This window comes from Ciconia boyciana, chromosome 2 (genome assembly GCF_034638445.1).
Source record: "Ciconia boyciana chromosome 2, ASM3463844v1, whole genome shotgun sequence".
NCBI lineage: Eukaryota > Metazoa > Chordata > Aves > Ciconiiformes > Ciconiidae > Ciconia > Ciconia boyciana.
This window is the reverse complement of record NC_132935.1, coordinates 42,215,384-42,229,987: the sequence shown is the minus strand read 5'-3', so window position 1 is coordinate 42,229,987 and position 14,604 is coordinate 42,215,384. Positions and strand designations below refer to the sequence as shown.

The following is a 14,604-nucleotide window of genomic DNA, read 5'->3' as shown; positions in this document are numbered from 1 at the left end:
TTCTGGCTGCCCCTTACTATTGCTGCTGTGGTGCTTGGCCCCACCAGCTATGCAGTTTGCTGAAGGAGAACTCAGTAGTTAGGTTCAGTGCTTTGCAATTAATACATTGTGGATGCTATAGCATTCCCATAACTTATAAAACAGCAATTCAGAAGTGAAGCATTTTACGTTTGTCATGCTTTTCTTTACCATGAGCTTTGGTGGAGGGATTGTAGGATGAAAGCAACACGGCTGTAGTGACTAGTGGAGGCCAGCTGTGCTGTCTTTGTAACTGAGGTATAGCTTATAAATTCAAATAAGTTGTCAGCACACAATTAATAAACATTACATATATGTTATTAATCCTTAGCATCACCTCTTATTGTGCAAACATAATAATAACTCCCTTATCAAAAGAGTTGGTAATAATGCTCAGAACCTGAAAACAAAGATGCAGTGGTGGGAGCCATATAAATTTATTATTTCATAGGAAATATTCAAAGTAAAACAGTTCCTCCCTCGTAAGTACTCCTTTTCAATGGGTTCCTGGTATACTGTTGTGATAATTGCATTGGATAATGTCAGCATAGACAACATGATGAGAAGATGAACTGAAGAAGAGATTGTTGGCAGTGCAGAGACACTGGTTAGAAACCTCACCGAACCACATTTGTAATACCATGGCTTACATACAGGTGGACAACATCTGCAGCATAAAGCCATTTGGAGGTTCATTGATGAGCACGTTGATATTACCATTGCGAAGTTCACTTCATATGCGTTAGCAATTAGCAGATAAGATAGCCATGAATCCAGACCCTGAGATCTTGCACCGAACGTCTCTAAGATGCGCAGCCACTGAGAGGACTTGCTTCTTTAATGACTCCCTTCTCCCAGCAGTGTTTCCCAGGAGCTATGTGACAATACCAGGGGACTGCGCTTTGATTTTAGTAGCTGCATTATTAAGTTGTGCACGTCTCTAAGATGGATGTTTTTAAAATGTAGTTTGTGTTTGATTGAGATACTGAAGAAAAAGAGCTGATTTAAGGAAAATGACATGGGGGAAGAGAGTTGCATGTTTTACAATCTTGAGATTCCAAGCATCCTTGCTGTGAAAAATGGAAGTTCATTTAATTAGCCAGTTTCTGTGTGGGTTTGCTGAGTTGCTTTAGTTTGTTTGTTCTCTGTCAGTTTCTAATAATGCTATTATTTATTTCCACTAAACAGAAAAAATGAGTTTGGTGATCTCTGTTGCTCAATGTCTGCTAGGAATACTTCCTCAGAGTTGTATCACTACAAATATTTGTGTGTTACTGCCTGTACTGTGGGCAGAAACATTGGGGAGAGCCAAACAGCTTAAATCAAGATTGTTTGCACATCATCTATTTTCTTTTGACAAAATCATTGCACAGTTCTGCCTAAACATGATCTTCTGTGAGCTGGAAGGAGCAGATCACGTCATTATTATCAAACTGACTAGTTCAGTTCATGTGATATGTACCACAGAACTTTGTGTGGGACCCTCAGTTATTTCGCTGCCTAGTATGTGTTTTGTGGCACCAGAAGATCTCTGATTAGACAGTTTCTAAATAGCCGTATTGGTTATACCCACCACATAGTTTTGTCCCAACGTATCCTGCATGTCCCTGCATATCTGTATCACCAGTACAGTATATTTGGGGCTCCTGTAGCATAATGAATATTACAGCATGCCAGCCAGGCTTGCACAGAATGGCACAGCCCATCAGCCTTCTGTTTAGCCTCTACTGACAGTTAAACACTGGCATCAGCAGCTTCTTGTCCTTCTCAGCCCTTTCCTGAACTGATTCCTAAATGCTGTACACAAAGAAGTCCTGCACAGCACTGCCTGTTAACTAACTGCCTTGCTGAATATGTTACAGGTGCCCGCTGCTAAAAAGGAGAGATCATGCATTTTTTTTTCCTAGGTAGTCTTTTTTCTGCCTCTGCATGTTTTCTTGATTTCCTCAAGTCATCCTGTTTTGTGTGCTGTTGACAAGTAAATCACTGAGAGATGCAAAAGGCAGAAGAGCAGAGGAAATGCCCAGTGCATACTGAGAAGGAAATATCTTAGTCTTTCAAGAATGGAAAAAAGGAGTGATAGAAAGAAATGGATATATATAGTGATGGATTTTAACATGTACATTGTAATATTTATTACTGTGTCTCCCACGTTTGGATTACTTACTGCTGAGGATGGGGTGAGGCGAAGAGACACTGATTTTTGGTACCACTGAAACAGAGGTAGCAAGATGAGATCAGAGAATCATGTAGATTGGAGGGGGCCTCCGGAGGTCACCTGGTCCATCCTGTTGCCCAAATTGTGTCCCATTGGGTCAGGTTGCTCAGGGCCGTGCGCAGGGCAGTTTTAAGTATCTCCAAGCATGGAGGTCCAGCAGACCCTTTGGGCTCCTGTTCCAGTGTTTCACCTCCCTGACAATAAAAAGACTTTTTTCCCCTGTATAGAGCTGGAATTTCCCATGTTGCAGCTCTGGCCAATGCCTCTCCTTCCTCCCCTCCCTCTCTGTGCGCACCTTTGAGGACAGTCCAGTCTGTGTCCCCTCCCATCAGAAAGTAGCAGAGAGTGGGTAGGTGAGAGTAGGTAGTGAGAAGGCAGGTGCCCCTATAGCCCTCTCTTTTCGGGCTGAGCAAACACAGTGCTCAGCCTCTCCTCCTATGCTCCAGCCCCGCAGCTCGCTCTGGTGGGTCAACATGGGTCTGGCACTGGGCAGCCAGCGCTGCTCCAGGCAGCGTGTCTACAGGACGAATTCTCTTTTTCCTGTGCTGCATCCTAGATGTACTCCAGAGACTGGCTCCTATTTTCACATCAACTGGCCTTAAGCTCTCCCTTTTTTCTACCTTTTTGTGCAACATCTCCAAAAAAGTAACATTTTCAGATAGTTGCATATAGTATGATGTCACACTAGATTCTATGTATGGCAATAGAAAAGAGAAAAGCAATTGTTATTTCTTAGCTCGGTTGTTTTTACCTCTTGCAATGTCCATTCTTACAACTATCCTCATCCAGCAAGTCTTGATCCTGACTTCTTGAAGAACTTAAAACGTGTTGTCTAGTATAAAATTAAATATTCTGCAGTCAAATGCAAACATCCAACCCAAAAAGATGGATGCTACTCCAGATCCAGGATCTGGCTGTAAATCATATTCTGTTAGTGACTGAAGTGGAAAAATGGTGCTTAAATAGTCTCTTCTGCTGCTTCTCTGGTTTTTTTTAGATTAGGTTGCCCCTTGTATTTCAAGAGCCTTTATACAGATACTGTATACTCTCGCAGCAAATCCAAACACAGTTTAGCAGGGCAAAGCACAGTTGGAGACTGGCTCAGTGCCCAGAGTCTACTTTTAACCTCTGCAAAGGCCCTTTTCTTTCTCAGCAGTGCCGAATGTGGTGTAGATATCCAACATTTTCTAACCAGGGAAGAGAAAAAGAAAATTTCAGGATAGAATTTCTAAATCTTAGTGAATCACATGTTACAAGTATTGGCCTGAAAGAGGGCATCAGTTTGTAAAGATCCTAAGAAACAGGATGTCCTTCTAGACCCTTCACCAGCTTCATTGCCCTTCTCTGGACATGCCCCAGCACCTCAGTGTCTCTCTTGTAGTGAGGGGCCCAAAACTGAACACAGTATTCGAGGTGTGGCCTCACCAGTGCCGAGTACAGGGGGACGATCACTTCCCTACTCCTGCTGGTCACACTATTGCTGATACAAGCCAGGATGCTATTGGCCTTCTTGGCCACCTGGGCACACTGCTGGCTCATGTTCAGCCAGCTGTCAACCAACACCCCCAGGTCCTTTTCCACCAGGCAGCTTTCCAGCCACTCTTCCCCAAGCCTGTAGCACTGCGTAGGGTTTTTGTGGCCCAAGTGCAGGACCCGGCACTTGGCCTTGTTAAATCTCATACAATTGGCCTTGGCCCATCGATCCAGCCTGTCCAGATCCCTCTGTAGAGCCTTCCTACCCTCAAGCAGATCAACATTCCTGCACAACTTGGTGTCATCTGCAAACTTACTGAGGGTGCACTCGATCCCCTCATCCAGATCATTGATAAAGATATTAAACAGAACTGGCCCCAAAACTGAGCCCTGGGGAACAGCATTTGTGATAGCCACCAACTGGAGTAAACTCCATTCACCACCACTCTTTGGGCCCGGCCATCCAGCCAGTTTTTTACCCAGCGAAGAGTACACCTGTCCAAGCCATGAGCAGCCAGCTTCTCCAGGAGAATGCTGTGGGAGACAGTACTTGGCAAATGGGCCAGACAGCCCCATCCGTCCCATTGCAGTGTCTCTGATAGCAGCCAGTAGGAGCAGATGCTTAGGAAAAGAACATTATAAACAGGGAACATGGAGGGTAATTCTTTTCTTAGTATAGCCTTCCTTACTCCAGCATTAGCCAGTAGTTTTCTGAGCTTGCGGTTGAATTCAGACTATTGTAATTGATAGTTATCAAAGTATGTAATTTCCATATATCTGTATAATACATTTTTAACCTCTGTAAGACTGTGCAGAGTCAACTATCTAAGTGTATGGGAAGACACAGATTTGGTCTCTGCTTTTTGCCTTCATTTCTAGATGCTATATGCTTGCTTGGAAGCACCAATGATGGACTCCTAGGAGAGTTAGCATGGGTTTAGATCTTATGATTTCAGAACTTACGCATATTGTAAACATCCAGGTTAATGAGCTGAGAGCTACAGCAACTGATGAATTCTCATGTGATTTTTTTAAGATATCCATTACCTCTCAGCTGAAAATTCACATGCAGTTGTTCTGTGTATGTATTCTAAAAGCATTATGGTTTTCAGAGTACATAATACTCTGAAAACTGAGTGATTCAGTAGGTTTCAACTTTTTTTTGATGTGCTGACCATTACATGTTGTCTAATATATGTATGAATTCTATATGGCTAATTTAGACTTTGCACAATATGTTTTCTTCTTACAGGTATTTTTGAAAATTCCTCTGGAATAATCCGCAGATTCTTCAAGGAACTATTGACTGTAGGTTAAAACAAATAGTATGTCAGGAGGTTGATAACTTGATTTTATGTTGTTATTTCTCACTGACTGAAAAAATTGGATCTGTCTCTCCCTCCCTAAAATAGAGTAATGCCAAAATACCAACACAATATTGATCCATTCTTGATGAGCTGTTCCTCATAGCATGATGCTCCTTTTTGAACTTGACATAATGTGCATCCCTTTACAAGGTACATGAATAAAACATTAGAAAGGTAGAGTTTGTAACCTAGTTAGGAGTTATGTGCATGATCTCTTCTCCTTGGTTGAACTGAGGAAACAAAAAGTAGAGCGAGGGATATCTTTAGATACGACAAATCTTGTCTTAATTTTTGGTTTGGTTTCTTTTAATGAAAGGGCCATTTATGAGTGTGTGCTCTTTTGATTTTGGACTGCACATAAAACAGCTAGACATCAGAAAACTTAATATGCACAGTGAAATTTAATTAGGTAACTGCATAAAAATGAAAGGGATTTTTTTGTAGAGAGGAAGCAAGAATCCCCTTTTGGTACTAGAGCACATATGTAGCTGAGTCCTATTTTCACCTCCTCCTCTTCACCAAGAGGTGTTAGTGACAGATATGTATGATCTGCTGCCAAGGGTGATGGACCAGGGATATTAGGAGGAATGGACTGTATTCCTTACATCTTGCATGGTGCCTTCTTTGTGCAGCAAAGGTGCATAGGTCCAATTTTTCAAAAGGTAGCCTTTAACTTTGTACGTTCCAGTTTGAATTGCTACACTTGGTTTTCAGAGATACCAAGCACCTACTTCTTCATGATCACAGTTTGACTTGTGGATGCTAAGTACCTCTTGAAAGGATACACGAAGTCTCTGAATTTAGGCTTAATTAACCTTTTCCATGAAAAATATAGGCCTAACCTTTTCAGTACCTGAATTCACCTTTTGTAGAAAACAAAAAAGTATCTGTTTATAAAAATGTTTTAATATTTATATTATATACAGTAACTGTTGGGAAAGGTAATATGCTTCAGATGTGCTCCAGTTACACTGCTCCAACTACACTGTTTCAAGGGCTGTTTTTCTTTTGTGGTAGATTAAGCAAAATTGAGTACAATTAGATGTGCTGAAACGTCTATTCAACATTAACTCTCAGAATGAGACACTACCTGCAATTTTTTGTTAATCATAATGATTGCAAGACCTTTTTTAAAAAAAACAAAACCAAAACAACTATGCAAGTGGAGAACTGGAGGATTCTGTTGTGGAAAACACCAGGTACACTTTTTGAGTGAGATGACAAAGTGGCACATCCAGATGTGAGTATTTCACATAAACCATCAAACCTTGTAAGTCACCTTTTTCTGTCAGTACCAAAGCCAGCAGCGTTTCCCCATGATTCATGCAGGCAAAGGTCAGTGATGACTTGAATTTCATGCTCTTAAAAATTTCCATTTAGCTTTCATGGCTCTGTAACTGTCTTGGGTTGGTTGGGTTTTTTTTGTTTCCCTCTATTATGGTAATTGTTGCAAAAAAACAGTGAGATGAATATTTTTACAAAGAAAGATGGTTGGGAGGTGTTTAACACAATTTCCAATTTTTGTTTTCAATCACGGGAAACATGTTGTAAGCAAGCTGTTATATGTTACACAACTTGTGGTTCCAGCCACCCGCTGTACATGCACTGTGTGCTCCTCAGCGAAGCACGGGCTGCGGCTTTGAGCTCCCTCTCTGTTCATTTATAGGTTGGCCAGCTTGGGCACACAGCATTCCTCTCTGTGTGTCTGCACGCATCAGTGTGTGGCATCCTGATTAAGATTTGTTGTCATCCAGGTAGTTCAAATAAAGTTGCGTGTGTGGTTTTCACTTTTCCTGTTGTGGTATTTCTGTGGTTTTACTGTTCGGGGTCAAGACTTCACTGAACCTGGATGAAGGCAAAAAGCAGAACAGCTATGGAAAGTATATTTAGGTATAAATATTTTAGCTTTTCGTGAAGAAGGCAGACTGCAAACACTAAGATGCTTTCAGCTGGTATGATGTTATCTAAGAAAATACTTGAAACTTGTTTTATAATAATTTTGTTCCATTTTTCTTTTGCTTCAGTTTTCATTAGCAAGGGGAAACGCTCCTTTTATTTGCTTTAATTATTCTTCTTTAAGATTAATTTTTCTTCTTTAAGATCTCTGAGTCTAAACTGAGATAAGTTTTGGCAATTCTGTGGTTGTGGATATCTAAGTAAAAGCCAGGTTCTAGCTCAGTAAACAAACTGCCTGGTTTCCAGCAAGTAAAAGTGGGAAGAGTCAGGTACACTCCCTGAATCCTCACCACGGTGCCTGTACGCTTACCCCAGGTGCGGGGCTCATCATGCTCTTCAGTTAAGAGCTGCTGAAGAGGATACATCCTTGGCAATGCCTTTTTGAGAATTTGTTACGAGTATCCAGGGCCAGATGTCTCTTGCTTTCTTCAGGTGTATCTCAAATAAGTAATCCACATGTTAGGCTGGCCTCTTGTCCCTTTTAAAATCCTCACCGGGGTCTTGCTTGCGTGGCAGACAAGTTGGTCATTCCTTCCTTTGAGATTTTGAAATTTCAAATATGCAATATCAGTCGCAATACTCAGTGATCTGGGCCTCACAGTGTTTTTACTCGTAGCATAGTGCTTTTTATTGTAAGGATGCTGAACTGACAAGCAGCCAACTAAAGGGACCACTGGTGGGACAAAGTGGAGTTTTCTGGCCCCACTGATTGGAAGTGTACATGACCTCAGAAGCATCAGGTACCTTTAGAGATAAGGCTGACCCACAGAAAGAAGTAGGGATGGCTAGCCAGAAAGAGAAGAAAATCCTTATTTTCATATGTTACTCTTGCATTTCAGTGAGTCTTAGTCCTAAAGGTATCAACCCCATATACAAAGATATATATTATTTAATGAGTTCTAAACGTGGCGTGTTACTAGAACGTCCTGGTGCTACAGATGGAAGGAGAGCTTCAGTCCTGCCAGCACCCACCCTGGATGTGGATTTCCTCAAGTCAGTCAGTCTTGAAAAGGAGCATCATTCCTTCCTGAACAGTTTGCATATCCTTTTGCTTGCCAAATGATTAAAAAAAAATCTGAAAATGGTAGAAATGTTTAGAATTTATTTAGCTACAAAATTAATTTTGAGATCCCCAGATCTCCTTATAGTGGTAGTTAATGTTTTTCGCTTGACCTTGATTTCACCAGCAGATGAGAGAGACTGTTGAAATTAGGATAACAAGCAATAGCAGTATGCCAGCTGCCCGGCCATTGTGGAGTGTTTTTTTCTAGGCATTCCAAAACAATTTTTATGAGAGAAATTTGAATGAGGCTGTGGGATTTTATAAGAAAAAAACTGTAGAGAAATGTCTGTTCAGAGGAGAATGTGATATTTCACACTCATATAATTGGTTGATTTGAAAAATATTGAAGAAATTAATGTTTTTTACAATCTGACTCTAGTCCAGAGTTTTTTGTCTTGGTTTGGGTGCTTCCTGTCTAGGTGTTAGGCATTTTCTGCCCTTACAAAGGAGGTTGAATCTTCCAGCTGAAGATAAAACTGGCTTGTGTACATGGCTCAGTTTTATAGATTTTTGTGATTTTGAGAAGTCCGACATCAGCTTTCCTTGTGCTGTTTTAGATCTGAGATGTTTGAAAGTATTTTGTCTTTTTTATTTCTCTTTCTTTTTTCTCCCTCTTTTTTTTTTTAAAGAGAATTGGAAAGATAAGGACAGTTGTTTTAATGATTCACGTTGAGGCCAGAATTCAACTACATCCCATGCACCTGCCTAGTAAGCCAGCGACCGATCAGTTCTTTGCACAGATCTCAGCTACCGTGTCTTTGGCACTGTATCAGCATATCTATTATTGATTTTTAAGAGAAGTACTGGGGGACCACTTATTGTTCCTGAAAGAAAGTATTGTGGAGACCAGTCTTTCCTGTTGAGGTGATATGTATCTGCTAGCCCTGGTCTTGTTAAGTTACTTAAAGGGAAAAAAAATCTAAAAAAGAGTGGCAATGAGAAATAAATGGCGTGGTAACTGTGCACAGCTGACAGTGCACACTGTGGCAGCCATGCTGAGGGGGGTGCCCCATTGTACCCTGCCTGCAGGGAGCAGGTCTGTGCATCACCAGAAAGAAGCACTGAGCTCTCAATAGTTGTACACGCTAGCAAACATTTTCAAACTCTACTGTGCGTCCAATGTAAAACCATATGGCAACATACCTAGCTGTATTTTCATCTGAATTGTACATCTGCAAGAGAAATTAAATCCTGGACCTGGAGGTCCAGGAATAAATCCAAGAAAGAATTAAGAAGCACCAAAGAATCAACTATATGTTCTGTTGCCTTCTGGGAGGCCAGGCATTTGGTAGTGGTTTACTCACAAGTACATGGGCTCTTCCAAGCTAAGGCTGGCCACATATTGTACTACAAATTCCCCAGAAGGTGTGGGACAAGCACAGCTGTTTTTTTATTGCCTTCCTTCTGCTTTGTGGAGAAGACAAGCACACGTTATTTGGTGGTGGCCTTTCTGGGTTGCTCTGCATTGGGGCTGAGCTGGACAGGTAGATAGGTGGGTCAACCAAAAGTTTGTGACAGAGATCTGGCATAGTGCATGCAGAAGGGTTGAGGCTTTCTAAAGATGTTAGAATTATACCTGTGTGAGCAATTAGAACTTGAGAAATATTCATATGACACCTCTTTCTAAAACAGTACAATTAACTGAGAAAGGAGGATTTGGTGCCTTTGGCTGTCCCAACGAGTCCTTGCTCATGTTTTCTACTGAGATTTACTGTATATTCTATGTTTTTTCTACTTTTTCTTGCAGTTGTGTGTTTATGTTTAAAAATATTCACTGCAGTGTACCTGGTCCCTCTCAACTGTGTTAAGGGTGTTGTGTTAATTAAGAAGTTGGTCTGAAATGTGTCACTGAAGGGCACTGTGTCTCCACTAAGTGCTAGTGGAGATCTGTTACCAGAACAGTTCATTTACTTAAAACAGGGCAATTAATGTATGGTTCTGCCTTGGGTTGTTCATCCTGCACCTACAAAATCCAGTGCCGCCTGCCTGAGGATTTGCTTTTCTGCTGGTGGAGGCACCTGAGCCCTCACAGATGGTTGTCCGCCGTTATGCTTCATGGTTGGTCCCATCTACATATGAGATGCGTAGACTGGAGAATATTGTGCTGTCGTGTTGAAGAACTTACATAGTACTTGGTCTGACTCCATATTACTCTATCAGCCTCATCCATTAACAGTTTTGTCACTGCACACTCCTTTTGTGGATGCTAAATGGAGTTGTTGCTGTTTTGTTTCATAGCATGAACGTTGAAACCAGTCGTGCTTAAAAGCTCCTCAGAACGTTAATCTGCTTGGGTTGTGTTTGTGTATTGTCCTCGGTCGTTGCTGTCCTGGGTCCAGATCCAAGCTCAGTGAAGCCTATGTGGTGTATCCTTTCCTAGTGATCTCACGGTTTAATGCATATGCTCTCAAGAAACACTTGAGATCTGGAGCAGTATGCTTATTGAGGAACCAGAGGATTATGGCAACCCACTGTACGAGCGCTGCTCCAGTATTAATACTTGCACTTTTTATGACCATGACCTCTTTCTAGCACTTAGAAGGTGCAGTAGGCTACACATTTTTTAAATAGTATACACTGCTGTTCACTAAAGAAGAACATATTCCACTATACAGTTCACACTAACAGGCACATCAGAAATGTGTTGATCCCTGTTGCTGTCTGAATAACGATCTAAAATAAGCATTATATATTTTGAGGAAATGATAGAAACTTTTCTAGTCTTGCCAAAATTTTGAAAGTATTTATTTTTGTCTATAGCTACTACCTCATGAATAGTTTTCAAGTCCATTTGAATTACTAGTACTGGAGTAAACCATATATATGTGAGTTTTTATGTCTATATACTTGTGTCATTAAAAAAATAAAGGTATATACGTGTTGATATGGGAAGAAGGAAACTTTTTGGTGCATGCCCTTACATGGTGTCTGTGTTTTGGAGCTCTCTTAAAAAAACACTGTGCTGGAGAGTCTTCCTCAGCTTGGCATTTCTACGCTTCAGCTGGGTGTCACTGGCCTCATCGCAGGGTTAGGAAAACTGCTGCTTCTCGTACTGCATCAGTGCCCTCCTGCACATAAAAGCGTGCAGAGAAAGGCTGCGTCCTGCAGCAGAGCCTTTTTCCTCCCAAATGAATACACTTGATTTATTTTTCCCTTAACTATTGTGTATACGAATACTTAATTACAGGAATATAATCTCAAAATTTTAAAATTATGTGCTTTTCTGTCAGCTTATTGTATTGCGAAGATATTTACAAATATTTTTAGCAGGTGACACAAAATACAAAGGTTTGGATTTTTTTCTGCATGGATTTTAATAACTGATTTAAATCCCCAAAAAGTACCTAATAATTTTGGAGAGAAAAAGGAGAAGATATTGCATATGAAATGAAACATGTATTGATTGGCTAGATAGGAGTAGTGTTTTGTAAATACACTACTGCCATAGTTTAAAAAAGCATTGTCTAAGTGTTTTAGGAAAGGGGAAGAGGCTAATAAAAAAAAAAGCAAAATTCTTACTTTTTTAGTAATTTTGTGCCACCAGTTGAACATTATAGTTCTTCCACAAATAACACAAATAATCACTTCAAATAGGTGTTGAAAAGTAAATGACTAATTCCTAATAGACATATAAAAATTAAGAGACCTTAACTCTGAATATGGGAGGTCACTTAAAAACAGATCATCACTGTAGATTCCGTATTTTCATGTCAAAATCAGCTAGCAGCTGCCCTGAAATAACACTAACCTTTACACGTTGATATTTTTCCTCAGTTACTTGCAAAGCAGCTAACACTGATTCCACGCCCTGCTAAAGCTGTATCGTGGAAATAGAGTGGTTTTGGGGTTTTTTTACAGTATTTTCTCTCTTCTTCATCTGGAAATACTAAAAGCCAAAACAAAAGGGATTGTTTATCTATAACAAGAACTTAAAATGCAGAATTTTGTGTTGTCCTTCATCAGTGAATTAAAAATTTCATTTTGAAATTTGGCCCTGTTTGCATTTATACATTGATCCACAGCATGCCTGCATCTCGTCTCGCACCTCGCATACTGCAGCATATGTGAGCTTGTGTTCTGAGGCTTCCCAAATGACTTTTTAATTAGTTGTTATTATTACACAGCTTGTAGTTTTCCAGTGTGCAGCCATGTTGATTTCATCACTTATCTGGTCTTTCATGTGAAATAGTCCTGGTTGCTCTTGTGGCTGCCTTGTGTTTCTTTCCCTCCCTTCTCATGGCGTGGACCAGCCTTGGCGTCTGGTTTCCACAACCTCCAACATCACAGCAGCACTGACATGTACACGCCTGCCGTATTACTGCTCTGTTGTGGTTTTTCTAATGCCTTTTTTCATGTTTCATTTTCTTCTTTTTTTTCAGAATCCCCTGGAGTGTTACATTCCCCTGTTCAGAGCGTGGACAAGACTTTGGCATTGCGCTTTTACAGGTACCTTTTTGAATTAAAATGCACATTTTTTTCCCAGGATTTGATAAAAGGAGGGCAATTCCAGAAGGACTTTACCATGTCCTCTTCTGCTGTCCTGGGAGGTATGTTCTGGTAATGAATTCCTCTTCCTTGACCTTTACTAATCAATTGGGTTGGCAGATTCATTAGTTGCAAATATATACTTCAGTACTGTTTAAGAAAGGTTGAGGCTTGCTTTTGCTGGCCCCAGTCACACAGCGATGTATGTGTCAACGTGGCAGAATCCTTTTTGGAAATAGTCCAGTACTTCCAGGCTTTTCCCCATCCTTTATTCCCAACCTGTACTTCGGTTACATTCTTTCCATTCAGTAGATTGCATTAAGTTTTTATAATGGAGACTGTTAGTGCAAGTGAGCGCTTCTAGCCTTAGTCTTCCAGAGCTTCTGTTATTTATCTTGTTATTACTAATGCACTCGAAACCAGAAGAAAGCTTAAACATCTCTGAGCCCATCCACAACACTCTGAGCCTGATTTCAAGGTCTGAGCAGGAGATGAGCATTAAAGTTTAAAATCTTTTATTCATCGTTAAAGCTCCTAAACAAAAGGGGGAAATCCAGTGTCAGGAATAATGAAAAGAATGTCATATATCAAGTAGCTTCATCCTTGGTGAGTACAAGGAAACCAGCTGAAACGCAAGAGGGCGGGAGGGGACAGGAGCTGTACATGTGGCGCTTTGTACCAACGGTTGTACAATTCTTGAAAGACTAGTAGGACTCTTCTGGTATTGTGCTGTAGCAAAGAAAAAATCAGTAATCAATGTCTGATGCATCATGTATCAAATCAGCAACACGCTTCACTAATATTTAGTTTTAATTCCGCTCAGTAGAAGGTGTTTCATGTTCATCTGTTTCCAGTTACCATATATGGCTCCAGAACGTAAATTTGCATTGTGTGGGGTCTTAAATTAACAATTATTGCTGCTGTTTTATTTCAAGACAAAAATGTTAAGTCTTGAGAGTATGCATGGCTAATTTAAGGGTAAAAATCTGTTCCCAGAATGTAGAAATCATCTCAGAAGCCGTTTCTGTCAGCTGAGGAAATTGGGAGCTTGAAATTCCAGATACATTGTAGTATGAAATTAAAGGCAGCAAAACTGTCTTGGCTGTGCCAAGGACTGACACCAGGAACATTCAAAGCCTTGTAAGTGATCTGTGTTAGTTTTTGTGGTCACAAGTTAACCTACACTAATTTCACAGTCACATTTCGTATTTTTACCTTCCTGATGTCATGCTGTATGGGTTTTATTTCTGCCTTCTTAAAAAGGGAAGTCAGTGTTTGGTGTTCGTACAGATGCTCCAGGAGGTCTGTAGTTTTGCTGGAGATACATTGCTCGTTTCACAAACAGAAAAGATTGGGTCCGTGATTTATGATGAAAGCAGCATTTGGTCCTGGCTGCAGTGACACAGCCAGCCTTCCCTCATTATTAGCTTTTAGAGAATGTCTTGAAACCAGTCCAGATCAGTGATGAGCTGGTGCTAGTGAGTGAGGGACATCTTCACTGGAGGGACTTGGTTCGCCAGCAGTGACAGGGACAGTGTGCTGGCAGGGCAGCTGGCTGGGAGAGGTGACCTTTATGCAGCAGGCACGGATGGATGAAAAAACAGACACCACGTGTCCTCACTTGATGCTCGGCACCTTGTTTGCTGCATCTCATGATTTGTCTGGCTTAGGCAGCTTGGCCCTGTGATGTTCAAGTTCAGTTTCTCTAGGTCCACCTACTTAAAAAGTTTGCTGATAATTGTCTCTAAAGAAGTAACAGTTTATTGGGGTAAAGCAGTAGCTACAAGCTTGGGATACTTGTATCCAATTTCTGAGTTTGGAAAAAATTTCCTTTGTTCCTTTGGGCAATCATACTCAGTCCTGTATTTAATTCCCTGTTTGGAGATTTCGCTTTGTTTACAGGAGAGGGAGGCCTATTAATGTGGCTGTATATCACAGGTCTGAGGGGAGAACAGGTACATAGCAACGGTGAGGTAGTCTGATACTATAATGGGGGATAGGAATAGAGAAATAATTTAAGCAGT

The 14,604-nt window shown here is 40.7% G+C and overlaps 1 protein-coding gene across 8 annotated transcripts in view; it reads left to right on the top strand.

Moving 5' to 3' along the window:
• The window catches only part of FAM110B (family with sequence similarity 110 member B), a 121,848-nt gene that overhangs the window by 92,003 nt on the left and 15,241 nt on the right, over positions 1-14,604 (top strand). For all 8 annotated transcript variants that reach the window (XM_072852443.1, XM_072852442.1, XM_072852448.1 and 5 more), the window contains one exon: positions 12,475-12,541. The gene's annotated coding sequence lies outside the window, so the exon portion shown is untranslated. The remainder of the gene's footprint in view (positions 1-12,474; positions 12,542-14,604) is intronic.